At 38.4% G+C, this 20914-nt stretch overlaps 2 long non-coding RNA genes across 2 annotated transcripts in view; one reads left to right on the plus strand and one right to left on the minus strand.

Moving 5' to 3' along the window:
• LOC130568837 (uncharacterized) overlaps positions 1 to 5145 on the minus strand; it is a 20662-nt gene extending 15517 nt beyond the window's left edge. Inside the window, exons 1-2 of the long non-coding RNA XR_008964759.1 lie at positions 5018 to 5145; positions 4696 to 4733 (exon numbers count right to left, since the gene is read on the minus strand). This is a non-coding gene — a long non-coding RNA (uncharacterized LOC130568837). The remainder of the gene's footprint in view (positions 1 to 4695; positions 4734 to 5017) is intronic.
• LOC130568836 (uncharacterized) overlaps positions 1 to 14751 on the plus strand; it is a 17014-nt gene extending 2263 nt beyond the window's left edge. The window contains exon 3 of the long non-coding RNA XR_008964758.1: positions 14300 to 14751. This is a non-coding gene — a long non-coding RNA (uncharacterized LOC130568836). The remainder of the gene's footprint in view (positions 1 to 14299) is intronic.
• Positions 14752 to 20914: the final 6163 nt, after the last annotated feature.

Consider the following 20914-nt stretch of genomic DNA (forward strand, 5'->3'; position numbering starts at 1 on the left):
AACACAAAGAATGGCCTTCTCAGCTGCCATAGTTCAACTCTTGCGTCATCACAACAGGGTGTTCAACCGCACCACCGTTTCCGTTTAAAAAATGTTTTGCAACGTTTTGTCAGGGCTGAACGCAGCCCAGCTGTTGTATACGATTGTAGGCAATATGTTTAAAAACACTGTGGGCTGACATAACTTCCTTGCCTACAATCTTATACAATATGTCATGATATAGTGGACAGGTTTATTTCCAATAGTGACCACTATAGCATCTGTTATTCTGTATAACAGAGGGGAAACCTTGAAGATTGGACAATTTAAATCACTTCAGTTTCTAATCCCAGACTTATTAATAGTTGCAAATAAAATATTTTTTAACTATAAAACATTAGAATGGTATTTTCTGTTCTGTTTCTTTATCAAAACTGCAAAAGCATCCGTATTAATACAAGTATCAGCAACGAATGCATCAAGATATACAGTATTGCTGTATTGATGTTTTGAGCACAGCCCTATTTAAAGCCTTGTTCCATGTGCCCTTTTATACTTTGAGCACCTGCCCCTTTGAAGGTCTCTGCATGCCTCTGACCTTAATTACACTGAAAAAACGTAATTTTACAAAACGTTCTGTTTTTTAAACAGATTTTTCATGTATTTACGTAGAAAAAAAAGAAAAAAAGATTATTTTACGGTTTATTTCTGGCGCCCCAGCTGCCAGAAAAAAAGTTTAAAGGGATTTTTTTATAGTGTAGAAAACACATACTGTATGATCACACATTAAATTGAATAAACTAAAAATAAATATTTACAGTAATATAAATAGTTATATATATATATATATATATAAAATAACTTGACATTGTGTACATTTTACAAAGCATTAAAAAGTAATCTGATTATTTAACACATGTACTCTTGTATTGAAAGTCAACAGATTATTTTCTTTCGCCTTTGTTCTGAGAACTGTACTTTCGATGTTATCTTGTTTTTGTCATCTACACTCTGTGTCCTGAGGCATAACCTCTAATGTCCCCAACGGTTTGCTTAAAAAACATAAGTTCATGCTTATTTTGTAGTGGGTGTGGCCAGAGAGCCCAGCGCACATGTGACGTTGCATGTGTGGGTTCACACAGAAGTTGGGCAAGTCATTGTGTTTGAACTACAGTAAATGCCCTCTCTAAATAGTGCTTAGTACTAGAACACCCATAATTTTCACACTAAAATGCCCAATTTGCTCCCCTTGTTTTTCCTCCCAGCATATTCTATTGAGCATGGCAGAGACAAACAGAGTAAACAGCCAAACACCAACACAAACATATCAGTTACACAGCTCAGCGGGGTTCTATATTCATACAGCAAGTAAAGAGCATAATGCTGTACATAAACAACAATGCATCACATTTATGCACCTGGCATCCACTTAATTTCTAAGCAATTTATAGCACAATCAAGTTCAATTTGATAGGCTTGTGTGTCTCATGGGATGTGAACTTAGGATCATGGCATTTATAGAGCAACACTACACAAGTTGATCGTATATCATTAAAGGTCCAGTGTGTGAATTTTAGCGGCATCTAGCGGTGAGGTTGTGAATTGCAACCAATGGCTCACTCCACCCCTCCCTTTCGAAGCACTACGGTGGCTGACACAGGGCTAAGATGTCGTCACGTTTTCGCTGATGTGTCGAAGGAGATAACATATTTATGAAACGAGCTCTGTGGAGCAGTTTGTCCGTTTAGGGCTACTGTAGAAACAACACGGCGAATTGCATTGTGGTGTATGTAGATAGAAATAGCTCATTCTAAGCTGATAGAAACATAACGCTTCATTATGTAAGATCTTTACACACCTCTGAAGACATACTGTAGTTATGTACAGTATATTATATTGCATTCTGTCAATAGATCCTCAAAAATATTACACATTGGACCTTTAACTCCAAAGCAATTTATAGCACATTCAAGTCTCACGGGATGTGATAATCTTGGCATTAATAGAGCAATACTACACGAGTTGAGGTACAGAATGTGTATCATCAAAAGAAAGGTTTTAGAGTGAAAGAAAGTGTCGTAGAAAAATCTAAAGTATTGAGGGCAGGGTAATAAATACACATGATTTTTTATTATATTTATTATTTATTCAAGCAGACACATTTACAAAGATCGGCAAAACCCTCAAGGCCACCAGCTCGCATCAGCCAATCAGAAATCTGACCTGAGCTACAAGTAGGACATGTATACACAACACCTTACCCCTGAAGAGAAAATACAGAAAAATATGAGTCTAAACACCAGTTCTTAAAAATTTTGGATTCAACTTGAGGTAACAAAGTTGCTGACAAGGATTCTTATGGTGAACTGGATGGCTCACAAACCACAAATCTGATGTAATGATAAGGGATTAAAAACACACTGAAATGTTTATGGAGTAAACCGCAAGCTCTTGTCTTCACAACTTGGAAAAAAAAATCTCTGAAAAACAACAAAAGCAGGCTGTGAAAGTGTACAATAGAAGTAAAGACTTTGTCTTCGTCAATAAAACTGACTGTATTTGCAATGTTTTATTGAACACTCTAATGTATTTTATTGGAAAAACAATAAAGTGTCACTAGACCGCATAAAAAGCATAAAAGTAGTAGGTCTAATTCCATGCATATCTCAAATGCACTGTAAGTATGTGCCAAATGCATAACTGTGAGGGTTGTTGCACTATTGGTGTTGCACAATTGCTATGTGAGAGAAAACACTCAGTTGTGTGCTATAAACAAAGGCTTACAACAGCAACAGTGTATTTAAAACACGTTCCATTTTCTCCCCCAATTACGATTACTAATAAATAAGATTTGCACAGTGCAGCAACACTCTGTATCTTGACTTTTGGGTGGTTTCTAGGTTGTATCTTGCTGCTCTTCTGCCTCAATTGTTTTTACAGGCCCTCGTCCCTCACCTGATAAGCACCAGGCCAGACCAAAAAGATTTCACAGTGCCGTCATCACAGTACCATAAAATGGTGAAACAGCTGTGCATAAGTACAGTTTTCACACACGCATTTGTGCAATGCGGCATTAGCATGAATCACTGACAAGCTCTGTCTCAGCACTGACATTGACGTGTTTTTAAAAGACGTATACTGCAACGAATAGTGTTGGTTTCTCATGTATGCCTGGTAGTTTAAAACCTCAACCAGCCGTAAAACCATGATTAATGGTTGACCATGAGATAATGGAATTGTAAACCTTACAGGTCAACAGCTCAATGGTTGTAATTCTGTGGACGTGGGCACGTCCAAAACAGCACAGATATCTGAGTCCACGTGCTGTCTCTGGTGTATGTTCAAAAATATCTGTTGAAAATGCACATGACAGAGATAGCCAATCACTAGCAGTCAAATTACATCGAATTTGATGATTTGACATGTAAGTAATTAAAGTGAATAGGATGGGAACTGGATACAGATGGGGCTGCTCTGAAGATTTTAAAGGGATAGTTCACCCAAAAATGAAAATTCTTTAATTGGTTACTAAACTAAATCACTTTCTTTGTTCTGAAAAACACAGGAAAATATTTTGAAGAACGTTGGTAAGCAAACAACATTGGACCCCATTGACTTCCATTGTGTGGAAGCAAAACCACAGAGACATTTCTCAAAATATCTTCTTTTGTCATTCACAAAAAGTCATATACAGATTTTGAAATACATGAGGGTGAATAAATAATGACAAATTATTTATTTAAAAGTGTAATATATCTTTAGTATAATAGTTCTGTTTATGATATTTATGAAAAAATATTTTTTAAATTATTTAAAAAATGATTTGTATTTATTTTTATTAAAAAAGTAAATAAAGCACAGACCCACCACCCTCTTCATCAAGGAGAAATTAAAACAAAGAATTTTATTTTGAAAATAACACAGTGTTGATTGTTACTGTCATAAACTGTTGTAGTAAGTAACGCACTGCATCACAATGGATTTAATCCTGGTATTATGTCAACAAAATCCTTCTTCACAGACTTGTGTTTGGAATCAAACTTTAGTTTAATTCTAAAAGCTATGTGGGGGTAGAAAATATTGTACATGATTCTCATTCTATGAAAAACACATGAGAGATTCTGCCACACACAGGTTTTTTTGGTGTCGGTGTGTATTTTCTGTCTTTCTGGCACATATGGACAGCAGGAGGTATTACACACGTTTACCATGGATGACTTGTTGAGTTCAGGGAGCCATTTCATAACCTTGCGTGCCCTCACTTTGTGTATATTTCTGGATCTATTTTTAAATCAAAGGCTCTTGTTCCTCTGTCCACACTTCTGATATGCAGTCTCTATCTCTGCGTCCTTTGCCTTTCATTGAGTTTTGAAATGAGAAGTAAACCAAAACAAAACCAGCACAACTATGCATTCTTGTACCAACTTGTGTGGATAATGAGACCAGTCAGGCCTTACCTTGTTTAACAAAAACATGTGCTGGTTAAGTAAGTTCTGAAGCATGGTAGCTGGTTTAAGATGGTCATGTGCTGGTCTGGTTATGAGCTGGTCCTGAGCTAGGAGGTAGTTGCTTGGGACCAGCTTAGGACCAGCACATGACCAGCTTCTTCAAACCAGCTACTTTGCTTCGAAACCTTTTCAACAGAGTAACCCTTATAAGAGACAACCTTAAAGGGATAGTTCATCTAAAAATGGAAATTATTAATCATTTACTTACTCTCTCTGTCATTCCAAACCTTTATGACTTTCTTTCTCCTGCAGAACACAAAAGAAGATATTTTGAAGAACGTTAGTAACCAAACAACATTAAACCCCATCGACTTCCATTGAATGGACACAAAAATTTCCAAAATAACTTACTTTGTGTTTCTACATACGAAAGCATCATTTACAGGTGTAAGACATGAAGGTTAATAAATGATTAGAGAATTATTATTACTGAAATCAGAACCTGGACTGTGGACACAACATCACCACTGAGTTAAGAGGAAGTATAAACCCCTTGAGAATCTGTGTGGCAGTTCGATAAAAATACTTACATTTCACGACCCATGGGGAAGTGTGACAGCTCCAAATTGATGTAGTGGAACAGTTAACGTTCTCCTCCCAGAGGTGTCTTACCATCTGGACTCCCTCTGTAGAACTTCTGTGAGCTGCCATTACTCTCCTTACCTATGTCATTTCAGCTAGCACAGTTGCGAAAGGCTGTGGAAGAAGTGTGGTGTAACATTTTGGGTTACCTCCCCAGGGCTTTTGCACATCAGCCCACACAGCTAACCCCCACCACTGATAGATGTTATTTTCCTTTTTATTTATAAATATTCAAGCTGCGTTTGATAAAATACTACATCACGATGATGTTTGTCAAGAACAGAATTGAAAAATAGCAACTGTTTGCATTGTTTGGACAGGTCGTCCTGCATTGGTGAACCCAATGCTATTGCTGGTCCATTTGGAGATTAGAGTTCAATTTGGTGCCACTAGTTATTCAGAAATGACACATTTTAAAATAAATTTAATTAGTTCACCTTGGTTTGAAGTTCAAGGGTTTGAAATGAACTATTTCACTTACTCCAAAAACGGAGGTCCTAGGGATGTTAAACTACTTGAGGGTAATTAATGGCAGAATTTTCCCTTTAACTTTAAAGTGACAGGGCATTTAAAACAGATTAAAGGGACAGTTCACTCAAAAATAAAATTCTGTCATCATTTACCTCGAGTTGTTCCAAATCTGTATAAATTGCTTGGAAAAGCTAATTTACTTTGTTTTCTGTTTATGATGAGAGCAATTTAATTGTTACAGTACATTTGCTGTTTGTATGTTGTCAGTAGTTTTTTTTATTTACAAATATGAATGATCAGACTTCCATTAAGAGGGTATTCCCCTAAGCCACAGAGCCTACAATACATACTGTGGATATCAAAATATAAAATAAATGGACTGATAAAAGATCAAATCTTTATACAGTACTGTATATCCAACTGGGCTAAATTGATTAAATATTTATTTATTTTCAAAAAACACATTGTCCGGACCTCCGTTTGGAAGAAAATATAAAGACCGTACCTCTTGGAACTTTAATTGAATACCTCTGGTATAGTCAAAAATGCCCCAAACCTGTGTGCTTTCTGTCCTTCTGAAACCTCGGATGTCCAAATTCACAGTTTTCACCGTTTTAATTCATGATTAAATACTGTGTTGTCAAAGTTGACAAGCACTTTTTTAAGACTTTATATCAGTTAGATAAACTAATCATAATATTTAATGGCAAAAATAAAAATCACGAAATATGGAGATACGAGGTTTCAGAAAGGCAGCAGGGATATCATGATGACTCACAAGTTAAGTGTTTACGCCAACTCTGTACAGGTTTGGCTTACACAAACTTCCATAAAAGTGACGGGTGTTAATTTCTGTGTGTGTGTGCGTGTGCGTGCGCGTGTGTGTGCGTGTGTGTGTGTGTGCGTGTGTGTGTGCGTGTGTGTGTGTGTGTGTGTGTGTGTGTGTGTGTGTGTGTGTGTGCGCGTGTGTCTGTGTATGTAAGAAGGACAAAGGTCAACTGTGATCTGTGTTCCAGTTCTTCTATCTAGGTTGGACTGTCAGCACTTGACATGTGCCATACAAACAGACTTGAGAACCACTCAAAACCAAACAGAGCAGAAGGAATCATATATCTTTTAAATATCAATAAAATAGTCATGTATAGTGTGTATAAGTATACACGTTAATAAAAAAACATGAATATGTAATTTAAAAACCCACATCGTGTTGGGAAGGCCAACAACATCTCAGAAGATTTTCAAGGGTAACTCTTTTAGAAGTGTCTGGTCCTCCTGAGCTCTTGTGATAGAATGAGTAAAGAACAGTCTACTGTATGGAGCTTTTCTCCCGGGGGTGCAGGAGAGGAGGGAGCACACTTTCAAAGACTCCAATACAGACATCTGCAATCTGTCGCTTCAAGCAAAATTACCCCCTCGACCTTCTTTTCAAGCAAGAACCACTGCCAATGAGGACGAAGAAAACCCAATCATGAATTCCCAGCGCTTGGCAGCCACCACATTCAGAACGTCCCTGTGTCTTTTGTGCCCGCTCTCAAAAAGGTTCCTTTTTTCTTCCCTCTTTCAAGCTTAAAGACCTTCCCTCTCTTTCCATCCGAGAGAGGGCCTGGAAGAGTCACGGGTTCGGTAATGAACTGCATGACAAAACTGTCATTAACATTTCCACTGAATGCGTTCCCTGACGGAATTAAGATCTCAGCTCTCCTGCATCTATTTTCCCGCCTGGGATTTGCTGAGCTATGTAATATATTTTATATATATATACTGTATAGTATATAATGTTTATATGGTACGTTTTGCAGTTGCTAACTCATCATCACGCAGGAATCAGGGTCCCAGACATCACCAAGTGTCAAATGTTATATCATAAAATGAGATATTGGCCAAATATGTTAGGAACTGCATAGGTCGTTGTCCTTCAGAAACCTTGTATGTCCGTATTCGCTGTTTTTGATGGCAAACAATAAAAATCACAAAATATAGCGATACAAGGTTCTAGAAGGACAGCAACGATACAATGCATGATTTATAGTAAAACTGTACAAACTAAATGTTTCCGAATCTGAATGTACTTTACATTCAGAAGTGTAGTGCCACTGTAACAGAGTTTTTTTTTTTCATTTCATGAAGTGTCATGACAGCTAATAGAATGCACAAAGTTGTTTACTGTAAATATCCAATTGTCATTTTTTTACGGATTGGAAATGATTGGAATAGATGAAAAATGATAAGCAAAGAAAGAAATGCTCGTTTCAAATGACATGAGGGTGAGTAAATGACAGTTATTATAGTTTTGTTGTTTTTAGTTTTTAGGTTAATTGTAGTTTATTTTTTGCAATTTGTTATGTGCTTTTTGTATTTTAAGTTTAAGTTTCTCAAATAATATTTAGGGCAATATTTTAATTTAATTTCAATACACATAAATATTTGAATAGTTTAGGTAATCTATAATAACCTTGGTAAATGATAACAAAACTTTTATGATTGAAAACTAATCATCCAAGCTTCACTAAAAAATACAGTACAGAGCACAGTACAGTCAAACCCAAAGCAGAGTACAGTAAAAACTGTAAATCGCACTTGTGTAGTATACTGCAGTCACAGTAAACTTTATTAGTTTTCGATTCTCTGTTCTCTCGATAGCTCAGCTAAGAGCAGGCACACCAGCAGCCCACAATGCCAATTGGGTGCACCAGGCCTTGGCAATGAAGCCTCATGGGATTGTCCTTGAATGTTCCACAGGCTGTCATGGAGACAGACATGCGGGTATTTACAGCTCGCTTTCTCTTGCCTCCTGTTCCATCTCCTGCTGTCCAGTTTGGTGGTGGGGGCGGGGACGGACGGTCAAGGCTTTTGTGGTCTGCGTTCTGGGTTTATTTTCCCGCCATTGCTGCTGCCTGTGTCGTGAATCTCATTTGGTGGTTTATGGAGATTGACCAGGCAGGAGGTGTGTGGGTTTGTTGGGGTCTCTTTACAAGGCCCATCTGGACAGGTCTGCAGCCCAATAAAGCATCAAAAGCACCCTGATATAAATCCACTATGAGGTCCTCTGGTCTGGAGCAGACTGAAATGCCAGAGCTATCTACAAGCAAACATGAAAGTCCGTCGCGGCTTTATGAACATTCAACCCACTCAAGAGAGATGAAATTGCTTTTGATTTGTCACAGCGAATTTTACAAACATCACAATCCATGCTTGAAACTAGATTCAAACACTAAGCACTAAATTCATCAACAGATAAACCTCATGTGAATTTACATTGTTTGCCAAAGTAAACAAACAGGCATGAATCTGACAAGTAACTGTCTTAAACGGCATCAGTTTTCCTCCCAGGTGGTGGCAGGAAACCATAACAATAAAGACGTCAGAGTAAAACAGGTTCCTGAATGTACAACATGCTTGAACATGTAATCTATGTGAATTTTAGTGAACGTTTCATAAAGAATTTCCCACGTCACATGCGGGAGATACAATGATCACAACACACTTCAGTTTACATACAAGAACAGATGTCAAATAACTGACACATTCTTTAGAGGCGTGGAGAACATTTCATACTATCGAGCATCTAACTGAATATGAGAGGCTTTACAGCGCTAGAGGGCAATAAATAGAAGCTTCACGTTGCATGTTTGGCAGGTTATTGGCGTGCTACAAAAACATTGTTTAAATCTGCCAGATTGAAGTTTCACAAGAACATATTTGACTATTTTCCTTCTTTCGGAACCAATAAGGTCATATTGACCATTACAATTATACAAGACTTTAAAAAGAAATACATACTGTCTCCTGAGTGCTATTTATCAATGTGGGCACATGTAAACATGAGGGAACCCCAATATACTTCTTAAAGTGAAAGTTCACCCAAAGATGACAATTCTGTCATCATTTACTCACCCTCTTGTCATTTCAAACCTGTATGACTTTCTTCTGCAGAACACAAAAGAAGATATTTTGAAGAATTTTAACCGAACAGCGGTGGCTTTAGTTCACTTCTATTGTATGGACACAAAACCAATGCAAGTAAATGGGTGCCGTCGCTGTTCGGATAACAACATTCTTCAAAATATCTTCTTTGGTGTTCTGTGGAATACAGTCATACAAGAGGGTGAGTAAATTATGACAGAATTTTTTTTTGGTAAACTATCACTTTAACTGAGGAACACTGGAGTTCACAAGAAAATACGTAGAAACTTTGAAAAGGACAAATTCTTAAAGTGGGCCATCAAATGTACCCTAGACAACCAGCACGTGTCATAGCTTTAACTAACCTCTATGTACATATGCAACAAACAGTCACTGGATTTTAAAGGCTGGGCCCCTGCTCGGAGCTGCCCTGCAACAGCTGAGATTGGTTGGAATTGAAATCACACGCAGTATGTTGAAAGATTTCTGCGACTGATCCTAATGCAACAGACGTGCACACACCTGCTTTTATCAGTCACACTCCAACCAGCTGAGACTTGCCCCCCCCCACAAACAAACACAAATAAAGATCTAAACTGTTGGCATGAGATGTTGTGAACACTGTGTTTGTTAAAAGAAAAATTAATTGTGTATTTTTTTATTACTGTGAGCGGTGACAAAGACCGGTCAAACAGGCCCAATATGACACTTTTATAAGTGATTTACTAGGAAGATGATATGTGTGTGTGTGTGTGTGTGTGTGTGTGTGTGCGTGCGTGCGTGCGTGCGTGCGTGTATGTGTGTGTGCGTGTGCGTGCATGTGTGTGTGTGTGTACCGGTATGGTTAATAGGAACATGTTTTTTAAATACTCAAATACATAGTGAAATGTTCAAATTACTTGATGACATTTCACCTGCTATTCAGTTACAATCTCCTAAAGCTGCAAAGAAAACGGAGGAAAAAACTGTTATTGAGATTTGCCCTGATTTGCAATGGTAAGCATACAGAACCCAGTTTAACGGCAGTTCGTGACATAGTTACAAAATTTCAAATCTATCGATTCGTGTTCATGGACACGAATTACCCTCCTCTTTTGAGTCACTTATACACAATATAATGTATACAGACTGCGTGTGTATATACAGTACATTTGGGAAGTCTTACATATTTTACGTCACCCCTTACCTCACCCCAAAGCCCTAAAATCATAGGCGCAACAACACATTTTGCAAAACGCACGCATTTTATGAGGTGGCAAGGCAAAGCGACGATAAAGGCCCACCCTAACCCCGTCTCTAAACCTAACATCACGCAAAATCATAATAAAACATCCGAATGAGATCGCACTAATTAACACGAAAGAGCCACCTCGTGAAATAGGTACGAATTCCCATCAGATTCCATTGATATTTATTTATACATATGAAAGATTTATATAATCACGTATACATGAAAATTATTGTATTATAGAATACATAATGCTTGGTATTATTGCAAGTCTTTGGACACAAAACCACTTGAGACATTTTTCAAAATACAGTTTGTGTTCCACAGAAGAAAGAGTCATACACAGATTTTGAATGACATGAAATGCAACGTTAAGTCCTCACTAACACGCTGGAACACACTTGTTTATGTCTTTTCCGCTGTGAAGTTCATGTTCATAGCAAACCATGCAGACGCAGCATTTACCAGCAGTTCACATGACACGTCGTGGTCATGTCACAGGTGTACGTGATGTTACATCGTACACGCACAACATCCAGAGAACACACGGGTGTGTTTTCTCACTCGGTTTAAAAGCACAGCTGCTCATTAAGTCACTTATGAGGTTTCTTAACATAAGCATCAAGCTCAAGGTCTAAACCACTGCTGCTTACCAGCTATTACCACCACTGTTACTGCTCTGAGTAATGATGGCTATGGTACCTGAATGTAAAAACGAAAAAAAGAACGAAACTAATTCTCCCTCGTCTCTTTCTCTCCCCCATGTGCACGCAAGCTCTTACAATATTTTACTGAAAAGGCTTTGCGGTGATTAAAACCCTCTTTCCTTTGGCTCCCCCAAGTAGAAGATAAAGGTGCATTCTGGGAACAATGATCTAGTGGAATGTAGCCCCAAACCCCTGCATGCTCCGCTCTCCCCTCAACTAGAGAAAAGACTCTTTTGATGTGCAGTCTTATGCAGACAAACAGCTGCACGGCTCTTATGAAAGCCTTTTGCTTTTTCTAAGAGATGGAGAGCTTGTGAGGTACACGGGTGGAAGGATGAATACCGGCCTGAATTGCTTCTTAAATAAATCGAAAAAGAGGTTGGAGCATGCACACCCAGTTGCCAAGAACATGGATAAAGCATAAACCCATAAAGAGTGTGAGAAATCAATTTGCTTTCTAAGGAGCTCTTTGTAAACAGGAACATTGTGCTCATTTTGCTACGCTGGTGGCTGCGTGGACCTTTTCTTTTCCGAATTGAACAGCTTTGGTACACAATAGCCGGAGGGGGAAAATTTGCACGGATTCAATCCATTGATTGACGTTTTTTAGGGCTAATGTGTCGAATAAAGCCATGTTTAGATGTCACAGGAGCTCTGTGTTTAGTTTTCTTCCCATTTCCATTCTTCTGCTGCCCTGTTGGCTCCTCCTATGACCTTCTTTTCCTCTGTGTCCCTCGAGTCGGTTACATAACTTATTTCCACTGACCTGCCCCCTTCTTTTCCTGCTCCAAACACACACACGCACACACACACACATACACACACACACACACACACACACACACACACACACACACACACGCACACGCACACGCACACACCACACACGCAGCGCTCTAACATATTTCTTCTGGATAATTCAGCTGGAGATTAGGCAGGCTGTGGGTCACAACCCTCCCCTGCTTGGATTGCCTATGTGAGTCTTTTTCAGAGGCCTGGACTTCATCATTTTCTCAGTCAGCACGCACAGTGTGAGGATAGCAGAGCTCCCTGCGTCTGCCTCCATTTTAAGGCCTGTCAGTTTAATGTGTTACTGTGTGAAGAATGAACTCTTGGAAGGAAAGACAAAGGTAGAGGGAAAAAAGAGCAAAAAGAAAAAGAGAGAAAGCGTTAGATATTTGATGGTTCAATGCCGATGGGGCGTAACCTTTTTTTTGGTGATGTAAAGGGAAATCCAGATGTCTACAGTCTGTCTACAAACACGCTTCAAGTTTGTTTTTAATCTTCAGCTTTCTAAATTTATAAAACGACAGCAGGACCTAAGCATGTTTGTAGCTCAACTATAGAGCAAAGTGCACTGTAATGCTAAGGACAAATCTCACAAAAATACTATCTAAAAATACTTAAATCTGCACGTATGTTGCTTTAAAGGTCCAGTGTAAAACATTTAGCAGCATGTAGTGGTGAGATTGCGAACTGCAACCAACGGCTCATTCCACCCCTCCACCATTCCTTTTGAAGCACCAAGGACTAAGATGTCTTCACGTTTTCGCTTTTTTGCCGAAGGAGATAACTTATTTATGAAACGCTCCATAGAGCAGTTTCTCCGTTTAGGGCTAATGTAGAAACAACATGGCGAATTCCATGCAAGGGGACCTGCGGTGTATGTAGATAGAAATAGCCAGGGCTAAATTTGTGCCGGAACAAACCGGCAGCTCATTTGGCAGATCCCGCTCCTCAAGCGCTAATGGAAAACGTTCCTGCTGACCTGTTGCGTCCATATATTTAATTAAAAGCCCGTATAATAATTATAATGGCAATAACTATTTTATTTTGATAATGAACAGGCTGTCAAGTTGCTGGAATATTGTGTGCGCATAAGGTGCCGGCACAATCACTTGATCTGTTACGGTAGAAACAATGTAAAAAAACTCTGTGATGATTTATGGTCAAAAGTTACACTACAAAGTTAACTAGCCTACTTTTAGCTAGTCGTGTACACACTTGCACTAAAAACAGAGCATTGTGTTTTTGCAAAATAAAGAAAACTTACAGGATGCGCTCTGTCATCTCCTATTTGTGGAGTGCAGCGCCTCACAAACTGAACCAAACTCAGCAGCATATTGTCACCGTTTTTTCCCTTTCGTTTTGTTAATCTTAATTGTCAAATATTCCGCGTATATTTATTCGCGTCGCATGTTTTGCATTATATATTGAAGGGAACTTGTCGTGATGGACACTTCAGAGAGAGAGATTTGTGTTGTTGGACAAATGCTGTGAAGAGACGCAGAAGAACTGATGAAATACGGTTAACGGATGATTAAATGCTTAATATACCTAACGTTATACACGGCAACCTCCACCTGCACCCGCAGGTGTAATTTAAGTTTAACATTAAACTCAAGATAAAATCACGTTCAATTTCTTTGATAATTCTGAGATTATCTTCGCATGTCCGTTTGCATTTAGGCTTTTTTATGCGCATTTTCAATTCATCTAAATAGTTAGATAATAAACCATCAGAGATTGCACATTCTGTTACTTCTCCCCACCCCACTAACTTGCCGGATTTGCCAAGCCCCCTTATTCCGGCACCTCGGAATTGACAAATTAAGCACTGGAGATAGCTCATTCAAAGGTAATAAAAACATGACACTTACCTATATGTAAGTTCTTTAAAGACACATCTGAACACATAGTTATGTATATTATAATGCATTTCTGTCAATAGACCCTCCAAGAAATCACACACAGCACCTTTAAACTAAGTGTCCGTAAAAGGATATGTAGTTGTTTAACATAACCTATACTGATTACTTTATAAATTTACTTATTTGTTCTTTTTATTGATGCCGTAGCCGATGTTAAAAATGACTCGATACATTGATATATCTGTGGCTCTGTTCTTCTTTCCTCTACAGAATTCTCTGATGTCCACTGATGGATCTCAAGAGGAGAGAGTGTGTCATGGGCAGGTTATTAAATCCCATTTTGAAATAATATTTATGAGAGTAGGCGTTTATATGGCCTGCGGCATCAGAGGGAGTTAGAGGCCAATCGGGTCAGAGGAGAGGACATATTCTGTGATGGAACACATCTGGAGAGAAGATTCTCCAGCCCGTGCATTTCTGCCACATCATTGTGTGATACAAATATAGCTAACAGCTCGTATAACTTCAACCTTACGTTTCCAGACTTCTGTGTTTCTGTGTACCTGATTCATTTCCTCTCATTTCACGCTTTGTTGTATATTTTGTGTGTTTATGTTAAGAGTTACTGCAGATCTAATCTTCCAAAAGTATCTGCACAATGTCACAGATGCTGTTAAAATATGTATTTAATGTCCATGACGTCTCAAATTAAACACATCTCAAAGGGGAAAACACCAATAGAATTAATCTTCACCGCCGATATCCATATGTCTTTCAGCGCCACGGTCCAGACCAAAAATAACACAAGGTTTACAAAAGCTGAGAGTGAGAGGGATAGCTACAGATGGTACAAGTTAGCACGATTTACAATATTCTGTTACCCCCACACAACTTCTCTCCAAACAAGTCAGAGATGATTTTTCATGGAGGATATAATGAGTAACTCACTCAGTATGTGCTGTATTTATAAACCCATGGGAGCCATCTTATGGAAACTATTTTCCAAAGCGGACTTTGCCGATCTGTGGCACAGGACTCATGCAGGAAAAGAAATTCCTGTTTTTATGCTGATCTGTCATCAGGTTTGTTGTGTCTGCTGTAATAGTTAAGGCAGCAATGGGATTCATAACATCAGTCTGTTTAGATGAAAAAAATCTGAAATCTCAATTGCATTTCCAAGGTAACACTGATATTTTAAATGGAGATTAAAGGTCCAGTGTGTAATTTTTTGAGGATCTATTGACAGAAATGCAATAAAATATATATATTCTCCAGATGACCTTACATAATGAAGGGTTATGTTTTTATTACATTAGAATGAGCTATTTCTATCTACATACACCGCGGGTCCCCCTTGGAATTCACCATGTTGTTTCTACAGTAGCCCTAAAGGACAAACTGCTCTACAGAGTAGGGTTGTCACGGTACCATAAACATGTCTTACGATACTATACCAGCTGAAGTATCTCGATACCAAGTAGTATCACGATGCTGTGCCATATAATTCAAATCTATACAAAAAACACAGATTTAGATTAAACATTTTGTATTTACTATAGTAAACTGTATTATACTTTGCACTAGAATATGTTCTTGTATTAACTGTAGTAATTGGATAAATTGTAGCAAATACATTTACATTTAGTCATTTGTAAATACTATAAATACTGTAGTATACTTAAATATTTACTATGATAAGACTCAAAAACACTAGTATCTATGAGTTTTAGTAGTTTACTGTAGTAAATACTGAAGTACACTAGATCATTTTTCAGGTAGGAACTAATTCAAATGTTGGACAAATTTAATTGATACAGCAGTCTTTATAAAGGGAAATATTAGGCTTACTTTAAATGCAGAACTAAAACGGCCAGTAGGTGGCGTCAATTTTCCACTGAGTTAGTGAATCATTTAACCAACTCGTTCAAATCGCCAATTTGAATCATCAACTCTCCCGAGACATTCAAAACACACATTCATTTAGGAGATAAACACCGCAAAAAGGCAGATGTAAGTGTTCAAATAAATATTAATGCGCATATGCAACATTAACTACGATACTACCATTTCAAAAATAGAGAGGCATCGCGGGTATTTTGAAGCTTTAGCATCACGATGCTACCGTAGCACCGGTACACCGTGCAACCCTACTACAGAGCATGTTTCGTAAAAACGTTATCTTCTTTGTCAAAGAGGCGAAAACGTGACAACATCATAGCCCTGTATCAGCCACCGTAGTGCTTTGAAAGAGAGGGGCGAGCGGTGGAGTGAGCCGTTGGTCGCAATTCACAACCTCACCGCTAGATGCCGCTAAATTTCATACACTGGACCTTTAAATGGAGACTCACATTTACATTTATGCATTTGGCAGACGCTTTTATCCAAAGCGACTTACATTACATGATACTATATATTGGATTCTGAGGACGTGCAATCCCTGGGATCGAACCCATGACTTTGGGGTTGCTAGCGCCATGCTCTAACCACTGAGCATAGCTGTCAGCTGCTGACTTCTGCTAAAGTCTCGTGCCTTGCTGATTTTTATCCTGAGAAAAAGAATACAGAGTTTAATATAGAGATTTCAAACTGCATAAATGTACAAATAAAATGAAATAAAATTCTAACAGTTAAATTAAAAATAAAACTGCAAAAAAAACTGCAGAGATAATATGACCAATATGTACAATATGAACATTCTCATAAAAATATCTGGACGGTCTACATTTCTATGTGATTTACTGTTCATCTGTAGAGATAGAAAATAGGTGAGTAACCCTGCTTGCCTTTAGGACTCAGGTGAGACTGGGTGTGGAATCTCATTTCACTGAAACCTGCCATTAAGTTTTATGACAAGTGACTCAAAATGACTAGCTGAATCATAGTTCAGATTTTTTTACAAGAAAGTGAACAAACACGTAAACTTGCAAAGAACAACAAAAACCGTGAGTGAAAGATCACAGTACAAGTTTATATAATAAAGTGAAGCAACCGAAGATTAAAACTTGAATGGAACTATTATGACCAGATGCCAGAGAGTGACTCCAACCCTTTGGAAGAATTACTTGATTATAAACAGCAATCCAGTGCAAGAGGGGAAATCCAGCATTCAGAATATGGCCTGGCCTGACAGAGCATCTGTAAATAGAGTTTCCATCCATCCGCAAACCGTACCTCGCTGCCAAGTGAACATTTGAGAGTGACATGCAGGTCCCTGGTTTATGGTTGCACAAACCTGCGGTCCCAACAGTGGCTCGTAAAACATTATGCTAAATATGGAGTGACACAGCGAAACTGAAAGTCTGTCTAGACCCCGTACCTACTGTGACCTTTACTTAGCTCACCACAGATTGTGGCAAACAATTGGTCGTGTTTGTTTTGCGTGGTCAAGACAACCCGGTATATTTAAATATGTTAACCAAAATGGTAATGTTACTCAATATGTGTTCCTGTTCTATGTGGAGACTATGTCGTACTGTATCATTTGCCTATTTGGTATTTACTTTTCTAGAGTGTGTGTGCAATGTAATTATATACGCAAGCGGTTGAATGACCCATGGATAGCTTTGCGTGAGGTGCTAGCCACGCCAGCCCGGCAGAATGAAAATCCTCATGGCTTTTATGATCTATGGCCTATGTATTTATGGATATATGGCCTTATCAGACTCATGTGAACATCAGTCATCTGACCTGGCTCAGAAAATCCCATAATGACTAAAAGAAATCCAAAAAGGAATGGTGATTCTTATATATATTAAAGACAAGTTTCAAGAGTCACTCATCTCATCTGTGGCCACCAAAAAAAGTCCTTCAATGCACACACATGCTAGCACATGGACACATACACACAGCTGAAGCCTCAACACACAAAGACAGCCTCTTAGATGGAGCCCGGCGGCTTCAACAAAGCTCTAAGAACAGTGCTGTGATTCATTCTCTTATCGCTATCCAGGGGCCTGTGAATGGGCTGCTTCAGAGGAGTGGGGATTCTGGGTAATCGGACTCGCCACAGTTTATCTCCGCAGTTGGGGCGTACGGAGCAGTGTGGGGCCGGCAGGAAGGGGTTGGGAGCAGGATTCGGGCACATTGGGGAAGCTGATGTGCTGGGGTTGACAGCTGCAGATGACCCTGAGTGATGTAACCCCAGTGAGCAGCAGATGTTAAAGAGCACAGGAAACTGTTCGGAGAACATCATCATTGACCTTTTCCCCAATGCCCCCTGCCCTTACCAGGTGGACAGATCTAGACTCCAGCTGAGCAACCAGCACCAGCATAGCCGTCGACAACAGGGTCACTTCCCCTCTCATCGGTCAACGCTTGAAAGAACACAGGACACTGAGCAGAGCACAGCACTAGTGTAAGACCAACAACAACAACACAGATGAACACCACCCCCACTCAAAAGCTTTTACGTTAGTCTTCTGAAGAAGTGACATCCGCCTTTTCTGACAATGTTGTGGAAAGATGGTAAAGATAGAGAGATGTAAGATGAGAGGTGGTAGGGAAGGAGAGGCTGGAACTGATGAGAATGGCCCTTCCTGTTTCTGAAGGAGATGAACACTGGGGGGTCCTGGAGTTGTCAGTCTGATTACAACTTTTGAACTTATATTACTCTGTATATATTGTAAGTGTTAGTCTTAGATGTTAAATTAATCATACTACAATGCTATATTTTGAAAACACTAGAAGTAGCTCTTTAAAAAAACCTCAATGTAAACTCCCTGCAGCAAAAAAATGTCACATGTTTTTCTCAAAATGGCAAAAAGAAAGCAAAGATGAGCTTAATTTGATGTCCATAATATGTGCTGACTGAAATATAAATGTTCTTTGTTTTTCTTCTTCTTACTGAATATAAAAATAGAAAAAAAGCCAAAAATGAAAACAACTAGCTAAATTACCCGATTACCTCAAAAATCAGTAGATACCGCTGTTATTTCATAGTGCTGTTAAGACTTTCTCCAACAAGCAGATGTAACAAAACCTGTTTCCGAGTTTGGTCATGTGACGTTCACCATATACCCTATTGTCTGGATCATGAGTCAAAAAATTTAACTGAACTGAACACTCAACTATGACTGTCCACATCTACAGTCTTAAGTATGTCAAAAACACCCAGAAAGAGAGAAAAAGTATGGTAAGGGCATGTCCCTTATTCAGGGCGCCAGGGCCCACCAAGGGGTCTCAACAAACTTTCAAAGGGGCCTCAAGATGACATGACATAAAATCAGACAGCATTTTGAATAAGACATACAAGTATTAAAATAAGGTGAAAAATATATATATTTTTAACATAACGTATACACATGATCTTGGGTAGAAACGGATAATGGGGGGTCAAAAGGATTGAGATTCACTGTAATATGCATTAGTATATACTATATGTATAGTATAAATAAAAAAAATTACTTAATCACATACTTACCCTTATGTCATTCCAAAACTTTTCTTCTTTGGTTAAATTATGAAGAACATAAGCAAACATCACTGGACCCCATTTACTTCCATTGTACGATTAAAAACTACTGAAACATTTCTGAAAATATCATTTTTTTGGTTCCACAGAAGAAAGAGTCATAAATAGGTTTTTAACAACACTAGGGCCAATAAGTGATGATTTTTGGGCGAACTATCCCTTTAATAGGGCTGTGTATTGGCAAGTGCCTCCCAATACGATACATATCACGATAGATGGGTCACGATACAATATATTGCTATGTATTTCGATACGATACACATTTGCGATATACTGTATTGCAATACTTTAAATAGAAAATGTAAAAAGTAGAGCTAGAAATACAACATGCTGTCCACCACCTAGGGTTTTCTGTAAGAATAAGTGTAAAAACATCCCTTACCTCTGCAGAGTGGCCATGATGTGCGATGCATGGACCTTTAGATCAGAGGTTTGGGTTCTCAAACTGTAGATTGTGCCCCTCAAGTGGGTAGCACAGGGGAATAAGGTGGCTCACGCAAGTCACTTGGCTGTTGTGGTGCATTACACAGGGCTTGACATTAAGCATTGTCATGTGGTTGTCCTTCGGACAAGTAAATTTGACATTCACTTGTCCGAGTACAAAAATTACTTGTCCAAAGATAGAAAAATGATATTTCATTTGAATTATAATATAATATAATCAATATAATTGTTTCAGATTTAGATTGGTCACGTTTGCTTCTAAGCATTTTAACTAGTGTCCGCTTTGGCCGCCTGAATTTGGTTATAGGCCTACTCTCCGTGACTGCTATAAAACAATGGCAAGCAGTAATTATTATTAGTGTTAAGGCAGTAAATTAACTTTTTTTGCACATAATAGTGGTGCTAGAGAGGTTCAAAGTTTGGTAGCACAGGCAGAAATGTGCAAGTGTAGTTCAACATGAATAAGCAGATAACTGACAAAAGACATTAATGTTACATACAGATGGATAAATTAGGGCCATATCATTTTTAGATTACCTAAATTTGTTTTAATATTTCTAAGTTCTGTGTTTTTCCTTTTTTACTATACAATAGTGGTATATTTGTCCACATAAATTACTGTAGGTTACTATAGTATTTACTATAGTAAACTGCAGTAAAATTCCTACTATATTGTTTTTGAACTTTACTATAGTATACAGTGTTTATCAATTTACTACAAGGGCACTTCAATTTTCAATAGTACACTACAGTATTTTTTGTCTGAGTGTTCAATTTAACGGGACTTTTATTTTGACGGGACTTCGGGAAGACGCTTGTTTGCAGATAGCTTGAGCTTCACTCAAACGAACAGTAAAGCGCTCGTAAAATAAACTCTCAGAGCAGCTCTAGAGATGAAGTGCATGTGTTCATGTCCTCATACAGTGCAGCACAGATAAATCCTCGACCATCACTCGTGTTGTATGTTAAAC

Source organism: Triplophysa rosa, linkage group LG18 (assembly GCF_024868665.1).
Source record: "Triplophysa rosa linkage group LG18, Trosa_1v2, whole genome shotgun sequence".
Lineage (NCBI taxonomy): Eukaryota > Metazoa > Chordata > Actinopteri > Cypriniformes > Nemacheilidae > Triplophysa > Triplophysa rosa.